Source organism: Heteronotia binoei, chromosome 4 (assembly GCF_032191835.1).
Source record: "Heteronotia binoei isolate CCM8104 ecotype False Entrance Well chromosome 4, APGP_CSIRO_Hbin_v1, whole genome shotgun sequence".
Taxonomy (NCBI): domain Eukaryota; kingdom Metazoa; phylum Chordata; class Lepidosauria; order Squamata; family Gekkonidae; genus Heteronotia; species Heteronotia binoei.
In genome coordinates this window covers 19,784,219-19,796,269 of record NC_083226.1, presented here as the reverse complement: position 1 = coordinate 19,796,269, position 12,051 = coordinate 19,784,219, and the positions used below count along the sequence as shown (strand labels likewise).

Below are 12,051 nucleotides of genomic sequence, written 5' to 3'. Positions count from 1 at the left end.
ATCCCATGGAAGAAATACAAAGAAAGGACCTTTAAAACCAATGAGCGCTTCGGTTTTAAGCATGTTTTAAGATTTTTTTTTAAAAAATATTTAATTGTGTTTGTCTGCATCCTTTATAGTTTAGATCTCTGCTACCTAATCTTAAACAGGAACACACATGGCCCGGTCTAACATGGCCTGGCCCAACAAGGTCTCAGTTATGTCAGATCTGGCCCTCATAACAAATGAGTCCGACATCCCTGATTTACAGCGTTGTTCTGTGGTTGCTAAACTTCTTGGTGGTGGCAGAATTACAACTGGTCTCCAGGCAACTGAGATCAGTTCACCAGGAGGAAATAACAGCTTTGAAGGCTAGATTGTATGGGAATTATATTCTCCCTAATCTCCCTCCCCTCCTGAAATTCTGCTTCCCCCCAAGGCTCTGCCCCCAAATCTCCAGGAATTTCCCAAGTCAGGTCTAGAACTTGGAGGCCTCCACTGAAACTACTGGGTAATTGATTCAGGAGGAACCCACGGAAATACTTCTGCTCAATTAGAAATTAAATGATGGAATTTTTGCCAGGGGATTTTACGATGGCCAAAACCATAGAAATGGGCAGGTGATAGCTAAGGGGACAGTATAGGGTTGCCAAGTCCAGTTCAAGAAATATCTGGGGACTTTGGGGGTGGAGCCAGGGGCAAGGCTGTGATAAGCACAATTGAACTCCAAAGGGAGTTCTAGCCATCACATTTAAAGGGACCACATGCCATTACTTTCCTCCATTGGAAGTATTGAGGGATAGGGGCACCTTCTTTTGGGGTTCATAGAATTGGAGCCCCTGGTCCAATCCTTTAGAAACTTGGAGGGTGTTTTGAGGAGAAGGGATCCCATGGTTTGGAGGCCTTCCCCCCACTCAGGGTCATCAGAGAGCATGGCAGGAATGTCTGCTGGGCACTCCATTATTCTCTGTGGAAAACAATTTCCATCGGGTATAATGGAGAATTGGCCTGCAGGTATCTGGGGCTCGGTGGGCTGTTTTCTGAGGCAGAGGCACCAAATTTTTAGTATTGCATCCAGTGTGTCTCCTCAAAACACTCTCCAAGTTTCAAAAAGGTTGGACCAGGGGGGTCTAATTCTATGAGCCCCAAAAGAAAGTGCCCCATCCTTCATTATTTCCAGTGGAGAGAAGGCATTTAAAAGGTATGCGGACCCTTTAAATATGATGGCCAGATTCCCTTTGGAGTTCAATTGTGCTTGTCACACCCTCACTCCTGGCTCCACCCCCCATTGTCTCCTGACTCCACCCCCAAAGTCTCCTGGCTCCACCTCCAAGTCCCCAGATATTTCTTGAATTGAACCTGGCAACCCTAAAACGGATAGATGATAGCTAAAGGGACGGCGGCACAGGGCTGTTGTTGAGCCTCTGGAACTCTGGCCTTCTCATTCTCCTCTGTTCGGCCTGCCATCAAAGGACGTCAAAACTGTTGAAAACTGACAGCGTGGGGACAAAGGAGCGATCCGTGTGAGGCAAGGAACACTTTGCAGCTGACTGACTGCTGACATGGAGCTTTTCCACAATAGTCTCCGAACGTGTTGTGCCAAGTAGCTGAACATGCTTCACTGCAGCTGTGGCATTTTTTAGCACTGGGATCTTAGTTAAAGTGTCAATGGCCTCGAAGGAAACTGCGGCATTTCCCCTCATGCTCTTAGACCTGCGTGACGCAAAATGGTATCTGCAGGGATCATTCCAGAAGGCTGTCCAACCGTTTTAGTCTGTGGCAGCAAAAATAAACAGGGGTCTACTAAAACCTTCGCCCTGACCGGAATAGCCCAGGATAGCCCGATCTTGTCAGATCTCAGAAGCCAAGCAGCATCAGTTCTGGTTAGCATTTGGATGGGAGGTCACCAAAAAAGCCCAGGTAACCATAGAGTTTTGCCCAGTACCAGAGTGTTGCCACAGAATGTCCCCAACATGATGACGTCATGTCCTGTGATGTCATCAGGTCAGGCTGTCACACACAGTGACGTTACCCTGCCCCCTGCTCCTGGAAAGCAGCAGGAATGCCTTTGCAAATTAGGCCACACACCCCCACCCCGATGCAGCCAATCCTCCAAGAGCTTACAGGGCTCTTCGTACAGGGCCTACTGTAAGCTCCTGGAGGATTGGCTACATCAGGGGTGTGTGACCTAATATGCAAAGGAGGTCCTGCTAGAATTCCTTACAGGGCTCTCAGTAAAGGGCCTACTGTAAGCTCCTGGAGGATTGGCTACATCAGGGGTGTGGGGCCTAATATGCAAAGGAGTTCCTGCTACAAAAAAAGCCCTGTGTATTCGGGCTCTCAAATGCCATAGCAGATCTTTGTGACTAACAAGTCATCGGGTGACAGGGTCACCAGCCTCCAGGTGATACCTGGAAATCTCCTGCTTTTACAACTTATCTCCAGACTACATAAATCAGTTCCCTTAGAGAGAAGGACTGTGCTGAGGTACCTTCGCTCCCTAAACCCTGCCATGCCTAGGCTCCACCCCCAAAATATCCAGGTGTTTCCCAACATCTGGCAACCTATCTGGTGGGATAGATCAAGATGAATAGCCATGTTAGTCTACCTATAACAGTAACAAAAGAGTAAAAATCCAGTAGCACCTTAAAGACCAATAGGATTGCCGAGTCTCCCTCAGCCTCTGTTGTGGAACTTGTTGAAAGCTCCTACCCTACCACAAATGCTGTTAGTCTTTAGGGCTGCCAAGTCCCTGACTGGGCGGGAGTTCTCCTGCCTAGGAGGTTCTCGACCCACACTGGGCTGGTGGGGGAAACCTCCCCCAGCGTCGCCGGTGCAATGACATCACCTGTGAGTGATGTCATCGCAGCAGGAATGTTGCGTGCCGGCTGCTCTAGGCATTTCAGGGAAAACTCTATGGTTTTCTCGGACGCTCTAGCATTTTGGGAGGGGGAAACTCTATGATACCTATTGTACCATAGAGTTTTCCCTCCCAAATTGCTAGAGCACCTGAGAAAACCATAGAGTTTCCCTGGAAATGCTTAGAACGTCGCCTGCACAGCGTCGATGGCGCAATTGCATCACTTGCAGGTGACGTCATCACGCCGGTGACATCGGGGGAGGTTACCCCCACCAGCCCAGTGTGGGCCAGTGGGTTGAGAACCTCCCAGGCGGGAGAACCCCCGCCCAGACTGGGGGCTCGGCAGCCTAAAGACTACCAAAATTTGTGATAGGGTAAGAGCTTTCATAAGTCACAGCTCACGTCTTCAGATACAGCTAGAATTGTAAGCCCATCTGTCCTTGTATCTTGAAGATTAGAGGCGTTTCAGATGCTAAATGACATTAGCAGGCAAATGATACCACAAATATGATTGGATTAGATGTGATATTCTGAGAGGTAGCAGGCATGGAGACATCAGCATTGGTAACTGTGGACCCGACTTTAGCTGGAGATTTCTATGACATAATGAGACAGGAAACCTAGGTCTTGATTCAGTCCAGGTAGATGCATGTCACACCTGATCTGAAGTGAGCTGTGACTCATGAAAGCTCATACTCTACCACAAATTGTGTTAGTCTTTAAGGGGCTCCTGGACTCTTATTCGTATCTGGGGGGGGGGATGCCTTCAAAGCATCAATTCCTCAGTGGCTCTGATGCTTTATTTACTTCATGTATACCCCGCCTTTATCCCCAATGGTGACTCAAAGGTAAGTTAGGTTGAGAATATGTGATTGGCCCAGGGTCATCCAGTGAGCTTCCATGGCAAACTGGTGATTTGAACATGGGTCTCCCAGTTCCTAGCCCAGCACTCAACTACTATCCCACACTGACTTTCTGATACCACACACTGTGAGATTAGGTGTTAAATGAAGTGGAAGGGGCTGCAGAGCACCTGTTTGGCGAGCCAGAAGCCCCAGGTTCAACCCCCACCATCTCCAGTTAGAAGGATCAGGGAGGTCAGGGCTTTCTTTTGTAGCAGGGACTTCTTTGCATATTAGGCCACACACCCCTGATGCAGCCAATCCTCCTGGAGCTTACAGTAGGCCACTAGGCCCTGTACTAAGAGCCCTGTAAGCTTTTGGAGGATTGGCTACATCAGAGGTATGTGGCCTAATATGCAATGGAGTTCCTGCTACCAAAAAAGCCCTAAGGGAGGGAGGTGACCTTCCAGTGAGACCCTGAAGAGCCAATTCCAGCCAGAAGTGGACAAGGCAGAACTCAATAGACCCTTGGTGTGACTTGATATAAGGCAGTTAAGGTTTCCACAGTCCCCATGTGGGAAAAAAATACAAAATCCGAGTAGCACATACACACTGTATTGTAATAAATTTATACTTTTAAAGACACAGTAACATACAAATTTCCAAATTCCTTCCAAAAGTCCCAGTGCAAAAATGTTCTATTCAGTCCAAATTGTTGTACTTATAGTTTTCAATGATGTAGAAATAAGCCAAGGAGAAGAAATGATTCATTGTAAGAGACAGGTTTCGGCTATGCCTCCCTCAGTCACGAATCTCATGCAATAAATTGCATTTAATTCCTCCAGTTTTGAGTATGATCATTCGTTACTTGGGACCCAGTCTGACTTCGTTTATAGGCAATGCCTCCAGATTTACAAGCCGAAGGACGTAACCAACTAATGAATGATCATACTCCAAATTGGAGGAGTTAAACGCAATTTATTGCATGAGAGTCGTGACTGAGGAAGGCGTGGCCGAAACTGGTCTCTTACAATGAATCATTTCTTCTCCTTGAGTTATTTCTACATCATTGAAGACTATAAGTACAAGAATTTGGACTGAATAGAACATTTTTTGCACTGGGACTTTTGGAAGGAATTTGGAAATTTGTATGTTACTGTGTCTTTAAAAGTGTAAATGTATTACAACGGTGTGTGTATGTGCTACTTGGATTTTGTATTTTTTTGCCACATTCTTACCGGGTATCCTCTATACTTACTAATCCCCATGTGGGGGCAGGGGATCCCCCAGTTTGGAGGCCCTCCCCCCACTTCAGGGTCATCTGAAAGCAGAGGGGGAAGAGGGAAATGTCTGCTGGGCACTCCATTATTTTCTATGGAGACCGATTCCCGTAGGGTATAATGGAGAATTGATCCGAGGGTATCTGGGGCTCTAGGGGGGCTGTTTTTTTTTTGAGGTAGGCACCACATTTTCATCATAGCATCCAGTTCCTCTCCCCAAAATACCCTCCAAGTTTCAAAAGGATTGGACCAAGGATCCGGTTCTATGAGCCCCCAAATAAGGTGCCCCTATCCTTCATTATTTCCAGTGGAGGGAAGGCATTTAAAAGGCGTGCAGTTCCTTTAAATGTGATGGCCAGAACTCCCTTTGGAATTCAGTTATGCTTGTCGCAACCTTGCTTCTGGCTCCACCCCCAAAGTCTCCTGGCTCCACCCACAGAATCTCCAGATATTTCTTGAATTGGACTTGGCAACCCTAAGCAGCTTCAAGCATTCATAAATGTATGTAGCCTTTAGCCAGGTGAAGGGTATCATGGGGGAACCCAGATTCCACATCCTGGTCTTCAGGGTCATCCTTTGGCATGAACAAAGAGCGCTGAGGTCGATTTGTGGCTTTTGCGGGAGTAAATCAGTCTCATTGCTGCCCTTTGCTGCTTATAAAGATAGGATGACGGAACCTTCCCTTGTGATGGGCCAGTGGTTCAGACCCGACATGCCATGAGCGCTCTCTTGACTTCGAATGGCAGGAAGTCACACTTATTTCTGCCGCTCGCGATGGGAAGCTGTCAGATGCACTTTGGGCATTTGTATAAATAAAAACCAAGCGCTGTGTGTCCTGGACAGCAAATAGACAATAACATATAGACCCTGTGGCACCCTTATTCGACAGCTAGGGATGCCAGCCTCCAGGTGAGACCTGGAGATCCCCCCAGAATTACAGCTGAACTGCAAACTACAGAGATCAGTTCCCCTGGAGAAAACGAATGCTTTGGAGGGGGGACTCTGCGGCCTTGTACCCCACTGAGGCCCCTGCCCTCCCCAGGCTCCATCCCCTAATCTCCAGGAATTTCCCAACCTGAATCTGGCAACCCTACCCCCCCCATCCCCTGGCACCTGACAACCCTATTTTGTACCCCAAAAAGAGCTGAATTCTGTGATCTGTATAATGGCACCATTCTAAACCCCAGCTTGAAAGGCAACTAAACCCTATGCTAGTATATATTAGATATAAGCCGGCATCAAGATGGGGCTGTTTATTATATAACTTGGGTGGCTAAACTGTGGCTCAGGAGCCACATGTGGCTCTTCCACACATATCATGTGGCTCTTGGAGCTCCCAACATCCTGTTGGCCAACTTGGAGAAGGCATTTAAAGTCTCTTTAAATTACTTCTCTAAGCCAAGCCAGCTGGTGGCTTGGAGAATGCATTTAAAGTTGCTTTCTTTCTACCTCTCCCTCCCTTTTCTCTCCCCCATTATCTTCCTTCCTTCCTTCCTTCCTTCCTTCCTTCCTTCCTTCCTTCCTTCCTTCCTTCCTTCCTTCCTTCCTTCCTTCCTTCCTGCTCTAAAACATCATGTCTTGCAGCTCCCAGTCATCTGACATTTATTCTATTCATTATTCATTTACATTAAGCAAGTTTGGCCACCCCTGTTATACAACATCAGGGCTTTTTTTGAGCAGGAACTCACAGGAACACAGTTCTGACTGGCTTGGCACCAGGGGGTGAGGCCTAATACGCAAATGAGTTCCTGCTGGACTTTTTCTACAAAAAAGCCCTGCGTGAAACAATAGTGATGCCAGGGGGTGTGGCCCAATACGCAAATGAGTTCCTGCTGGGCTTTTTGTACAAAAACGCCCTGTACAACATGAACTCATCTGCATGGTTTCTGTTATTTTGGACAACTGGTGCTGTTTTTGCTAGTTAGAGGGAGGCTCTAGGGGCATTGAAATGCCCAAATACAAGACACATTGTGTATTTATTCCTCTGGTTTCTGAGATCTCAATAGGCATAATCACCAGTGTTCCCTCTAAGCTGAGTGAGCGTGAGCTAGCTCACAGATTTTTAGCCTCCAGCTCACACATTTTTGTCTTAACTCAGGAAGGATGACCCCAGAGCACACTAATGTATGCAGTAGCTCACAAACATTAATGCCAGAAGCTCACAACTTTAATGCCAGTAGCTCACAAAGCAGAATTTTTGCTCACAAGACTGCAGCTTAGAGCAGGGGTGTCAAACTTATTTGTTATGCGGGCCGGATCGGACATAAATGAGACCTTGTCAGGCTGGGTCATGTAAGGTTGGGCCAGGCCATGTTGGGCCAGGCTGTGTGCGTACTTATTTAAGATTAGGTAGCAGAGATATAAACTTTATACAGCACACAGCCAAACACAATTAAATATATATATATATTTAAAACTTAAAACATGCTTAAAACATTAGCATTCATTGGTTTTAAAGGTGCTTTCTTTCTATTTCTTCCATGGGATCCAGGGAACTGGGCAAAGGAAGCTGTGGCTCTTTCCTTCCTTCCCCAGGGGGGAAGCCTCAGCCAATAGAAGGAAGAGAGGCTTGGCTCAGTAGCTCTGCTGTGCGATTGAGAGAGCCTGGTAAAATGAGCTCTGCCTCCCCCCCCCCTTCCTCTCCAAGGCAGGAGCCTCAACTAATGGAGAAAACTTAGGTTTTGCTCTGTAATTCTGGTGCAATTGAGCAAGCCTTGCAAAGCAAACTTATGCAAAAGGAAGCAAGAAAGAGGGACGGGGAGAAGGAAGCAGATGACAGCCAGTTGTTTGGGGACTTGAAAGGAGCCCTCTGGGGGCCTGATTCAGCCCCCGAACTGCATGTTTGACACCCCTGGCATAGAGGGAACATTGATCATCACAGTTTCAAATCTATCTTTACAACAATTAGGCCTAGAAACATGTCCTTCACACACACGCACAAGATATATCAGGTAGCTTGAATTCTTCACTCGGGATCTGTTCTTCTGCTCCTTTTTCCTGCGCTTCTGAGCCCTGCTGAAAGCTTTATATATATATATATATAATAAAGCAGTTTTCTATCCTACTGTGCACCTCGCAAAAGTGCTCGCAGAGAGAACTGCATCTGCCAGACACCAGCTAAGAACAAAATCTTATAATTACGATTCATCTGTCTGCGTCAGTGATCTCCCACCCATCCCTTGGGCAATCCGTAATGTTTCATTTCCTTCCTCTTTGTCTCTCTGCAATGCCTCACAAACGATTAATTTTCATATGCATTGGCTTGTTTGGTGAGTTGTTGGGTGGGGTGCGTAAGATTTTTAAAAGCAACCGCAGATGTGGGCATGGAGATGTCTGTGGGCACATCTGTGGTTGTTTAGATATTGCCAACTTTGGGGGTTGTGTGTGTATTGCTTAGAAAGCAGCAGGCAGATGTGGATGGATGGGGCCACAGGAGGCTAGAAACGGGAGAAGAAGGGTATTTTGGAAGCAGATGTGAAGAGAAGAGAACAGATTGGATTTATACTGGTATTCCCTGTAAGCTGAGTTAGTTAGATTTTTGTCCTAGCTCAGGAAAGATGACCTCAGAGCACACTAATTTATGCAGTAGCTCACAACTTCAATGCTAGTAGCTCACAAAGTAGAATTTTTGCTAAAAAGACTCTGAAGCTTAGAGGGAACATTCACTACCCTTCACTTCCCAAAGGAGTCTCTCTCAGAGTGGTTTGCAATCTCTTTTCCCTTCCCTTCCCCACAACAGACACCCTGTGAGGAAGGTGGAATTGAGAGAGCTCTGACAGAAACTGCTCTTGAGAAGAGCAACCCTGCGAGAACTTGTGAATGACTCAAGGTCACGCCAGCACCTCCATGTGGAGGAATGGAGAATCAAACCCAGTTGTCCCAGATAAGAGTCCGTGTGCTAAACTGCTACACCAAACTGGTTCATGCATTATTAAAATAATTTTTCAGGGATGGGGGTTGGACTTGGGAACTCTGAATGAGATGGCCAAGAGGCAATGCATCGCTTCTCCAAAACAAAGTATGAGTCCAGTGGCACGTTTAAGACCAACAAATTTTATTCTCTGGACGAGCTTTCGTGTACGGTTTGGCTGAGGAAGTGTGTGTGTACACGAAAGCTCATAACAGTGAATAAAATAGTGTTGGTTTTAAAGGTGCCACTGGACTCATATTTAATTCTGCTTCTTCAGACCAACACAGTTACCCACCTGAACCTCTTCCAAAACAATTACTCCTTCTAGGGAGATAATGGCAAGAAGGTATGCAGACTGGAAACCACCCCCCACTCCAATCCTGTCAACTGTATTGACTCATTCTGTGTAATCAGTCTAGAGGTTTACAAGATTATGTATGGGATGCAGAAAGTAGAAGAAGATGAAGATATTGGATTTCTATCCCGCCCTCCACTCCAAAGAGTCAGAGCGGCTCACAATCTCCTTTACCTTCCTCCCCCACAACAGACATCCTGTGAGGTGGGTGGGGCTGGAGAGGGCTCTCACAGCAGCTGCCCTTTCAAGGACAACCTCTGCCAGAGCTATGGCTGACCCAAGGCCATGCCAGCAGGTGCAAGTGGAGGAGTGGGGAATCAAACCCGGTTCTCGCAGATAAGAGTTCGCACATTTAACCACTACACCAAACTGGCTCTCCCAGTAGAGAAAGAAGTCCTTTTCTTCCTTTCTCACAATACAAGAACTCATGGGCATTCAATGAAATTGCTGAGCAGTCAGGTTAAAATGGATAGAAGGAAGTACTTCTTCACCCAAATATATATATTGGCCACTGTGTGACATAGAGTGTTGGACTGGATGGACCATTGGCTTGATCCAACATGGCTTCTCTTATGTTCTTCTGTGACATAGAGTGTTGGACTGGATGGGCCATTGGCTTGATCCAACATGGCTTCTCTTATGTTCTTCTGTGACATAGAGTGTTGGACTGGATGGGCCATTGGCTTGATCCAACATGACCTTTCTTATGTTCTTATGAGCTCAAGTGAGAAAGGTGGACTATGATTAACATGGCCTTTTTTTTTTTTAGCAGAAACCCACAGGCACGCAGTTCTGGCTGGCGTGGTGTCAGGGGGTGTGGCCTAATATGCAAATGAATTCCTGCTGGGCTTTCCTGCCAAAAACATCCCGTGTGAAACAATAGTGATGTTAGGAGGTATGGCCTAATATGCACATGAGAGCCTGCTGGGCTTTTTCCTACAAAAAAAAAAAAGCCCTGATAATTGATGTAAATAAATTGTAAATTGCTGAGACTTGAAAAGTCCTTTATACTGAATCAAGCCATGGGTCCATCACAGTCAGTATTGCCTACTCCGACTGGCAGCAGCTCTCCAGGGTCTCAGGCAGAGGTCCTGAAGTTCCCACTACCTGCTGCCTGGCCCTTTTAAGTGGAGATGCTGGGGATTGAACCTGGGACCTTTGGTTGCTGGACGGATGCTCCATCACTGAAAAGTTTACCATTACAAAGGGAGCACAATACTCCCTCTAAGCTGCGGAGTCTCGTGAGCAAAATTTCTATTTTGTGAGCGACTGGCATTTAAAGTGGTGAGCTCCTGCATCAATTAGTTTGCCTCAGATTCAGTGGGAGCTCACAGGAGCACAGCTCCTGAACCTTTCTGAGAGTTCCACCTCCTCCTGAGAGTTTCACCTCCTTGTCCATGGAACAGTAGGTGCAGCTGCATAACAATCCCTGGATGAGCTCCACCACCTATTTTCCTACAAAACGACCTCTGTTTGGGGCCATTTTTCCTAAGCCAAAAATGTGTGAGGCTAACCCCCCCCCCCCTGTGAGCTAGCTCACACTAATTCAGCTTTGAGGAAAGCACTGAGCACAGTCCTCACCAGATCCCAGAGCTTTTCTGACCCAAAAGCAACCTGGACTAGCGCTCATTATTCCTGCCAAAGGAAATCTTCAGCAGCAGTCAAGAGAAAAACCGCCCTACCCAGAGGTTTTTTTCAGAGGGGCTCGATCCGTTTTGCTCTGAGGAGTCGATCAGGTGGCCGAGCCCCAGCGCTTCCAGATGTGCAAGATTTCAGTCTCCCCCCACAAAAAAAACACTAGAATCTTAGTAGGACTCCCTTCCCTCCTCCATCCTCTCTCTCAACAGGATTGCAGGGCTCGGCTCAGCCCGGAGATCCACGCTGGGATAAGGACCCCATTCCTTTGTCACCGACGGCTCCGCCCACTCTGCTTTGCCCGGGCTCTTATGCTGAAAGGACGGCCCCGCCGCGCCGCCGCTCGAAGCCCCGACTCTCACCCCCGGACCCCGCCCTCTCTTCTGCCCGCCCGCCCGCCCCCTCTCTCCCCTTCCAGATCAGCTCTTCCCGTCTACTCTCCTTCCCCCTTCCTACCACCAATGTCCTCTCTAAGCTGAGTTAGTGTGAGCTAGCTCACAGATTTTTAGCTTCTGACTCACACCTTTTTGTCTTAGCTCAGGAAAAAGTGGTCTCAGAACAAACTAATTTATGCGGTAACTCGTAACTTTGATGCCAGTAGCTCACAAAATAGAATTTTGGCTCCGAGACTCCACAGCTTAGCGGAAGTGTTGCCTACCACCCAGCAGCAAGAAGGCGCCCCCTCCAAAAAGTACTTGTAAGCAAGAAAGACTGTGGCTTTCCGGTCTGCCAAAACAACCTCCCCAAACTATCCCTCTCCCTCCAAAGCCTTTCCTTCCTTCCAGCTTACTGGGATGTGGAGAAGGGCAGCTGGAGGGTAGGCTGAGCCAGCTGGTGGCTTGGAGGATGCATTTCAAGTTGCTTTCTTTCCATTTCTCCCTCCCTCTCCATCTATTTTCCTTCCTTCCCAGCTCTCAAACACCTGGCATTTATTCTGCGTGGCTTCTGTGTTAAGCAAGTTTGGCCGCCCCAACTGTATGCAGAAGTTTCTCCTCCCTACAGAAAACTGGCCTTGCCGAAGGTTTGGAGCCAAAAGTGTTTTCCACTTGGAGATGGATGGAATTGTGTAGATTCTCCATAGCTGGGGTGATTATTGGTGCACGGCTGTGGCTCGTGGCAGGTCCCCCCTGCTCCAGTCCCTTATGGGGAAGGGAAAGTGGCATCGCATAGCTTGATGGTATAGCCCTATC

The 12,051-nt window shown here is 47.4% G+C and overlaps 1 protein-coding gene across 1 annotated transcript in view; it reads right to left on the bottom strand.

Moving 5' to 3' along the window:
* LOC132570344 (solute carrier family 25 member 36-A-like) overlaps positions 1 to 12,051 on the bottom strand; it is a 441,151-nt gene that overhangs the window by 312,165 nt on the left and 116,935 nt on the right. The gene's annotated exons all lie outside the window — the stretch shown is intronic.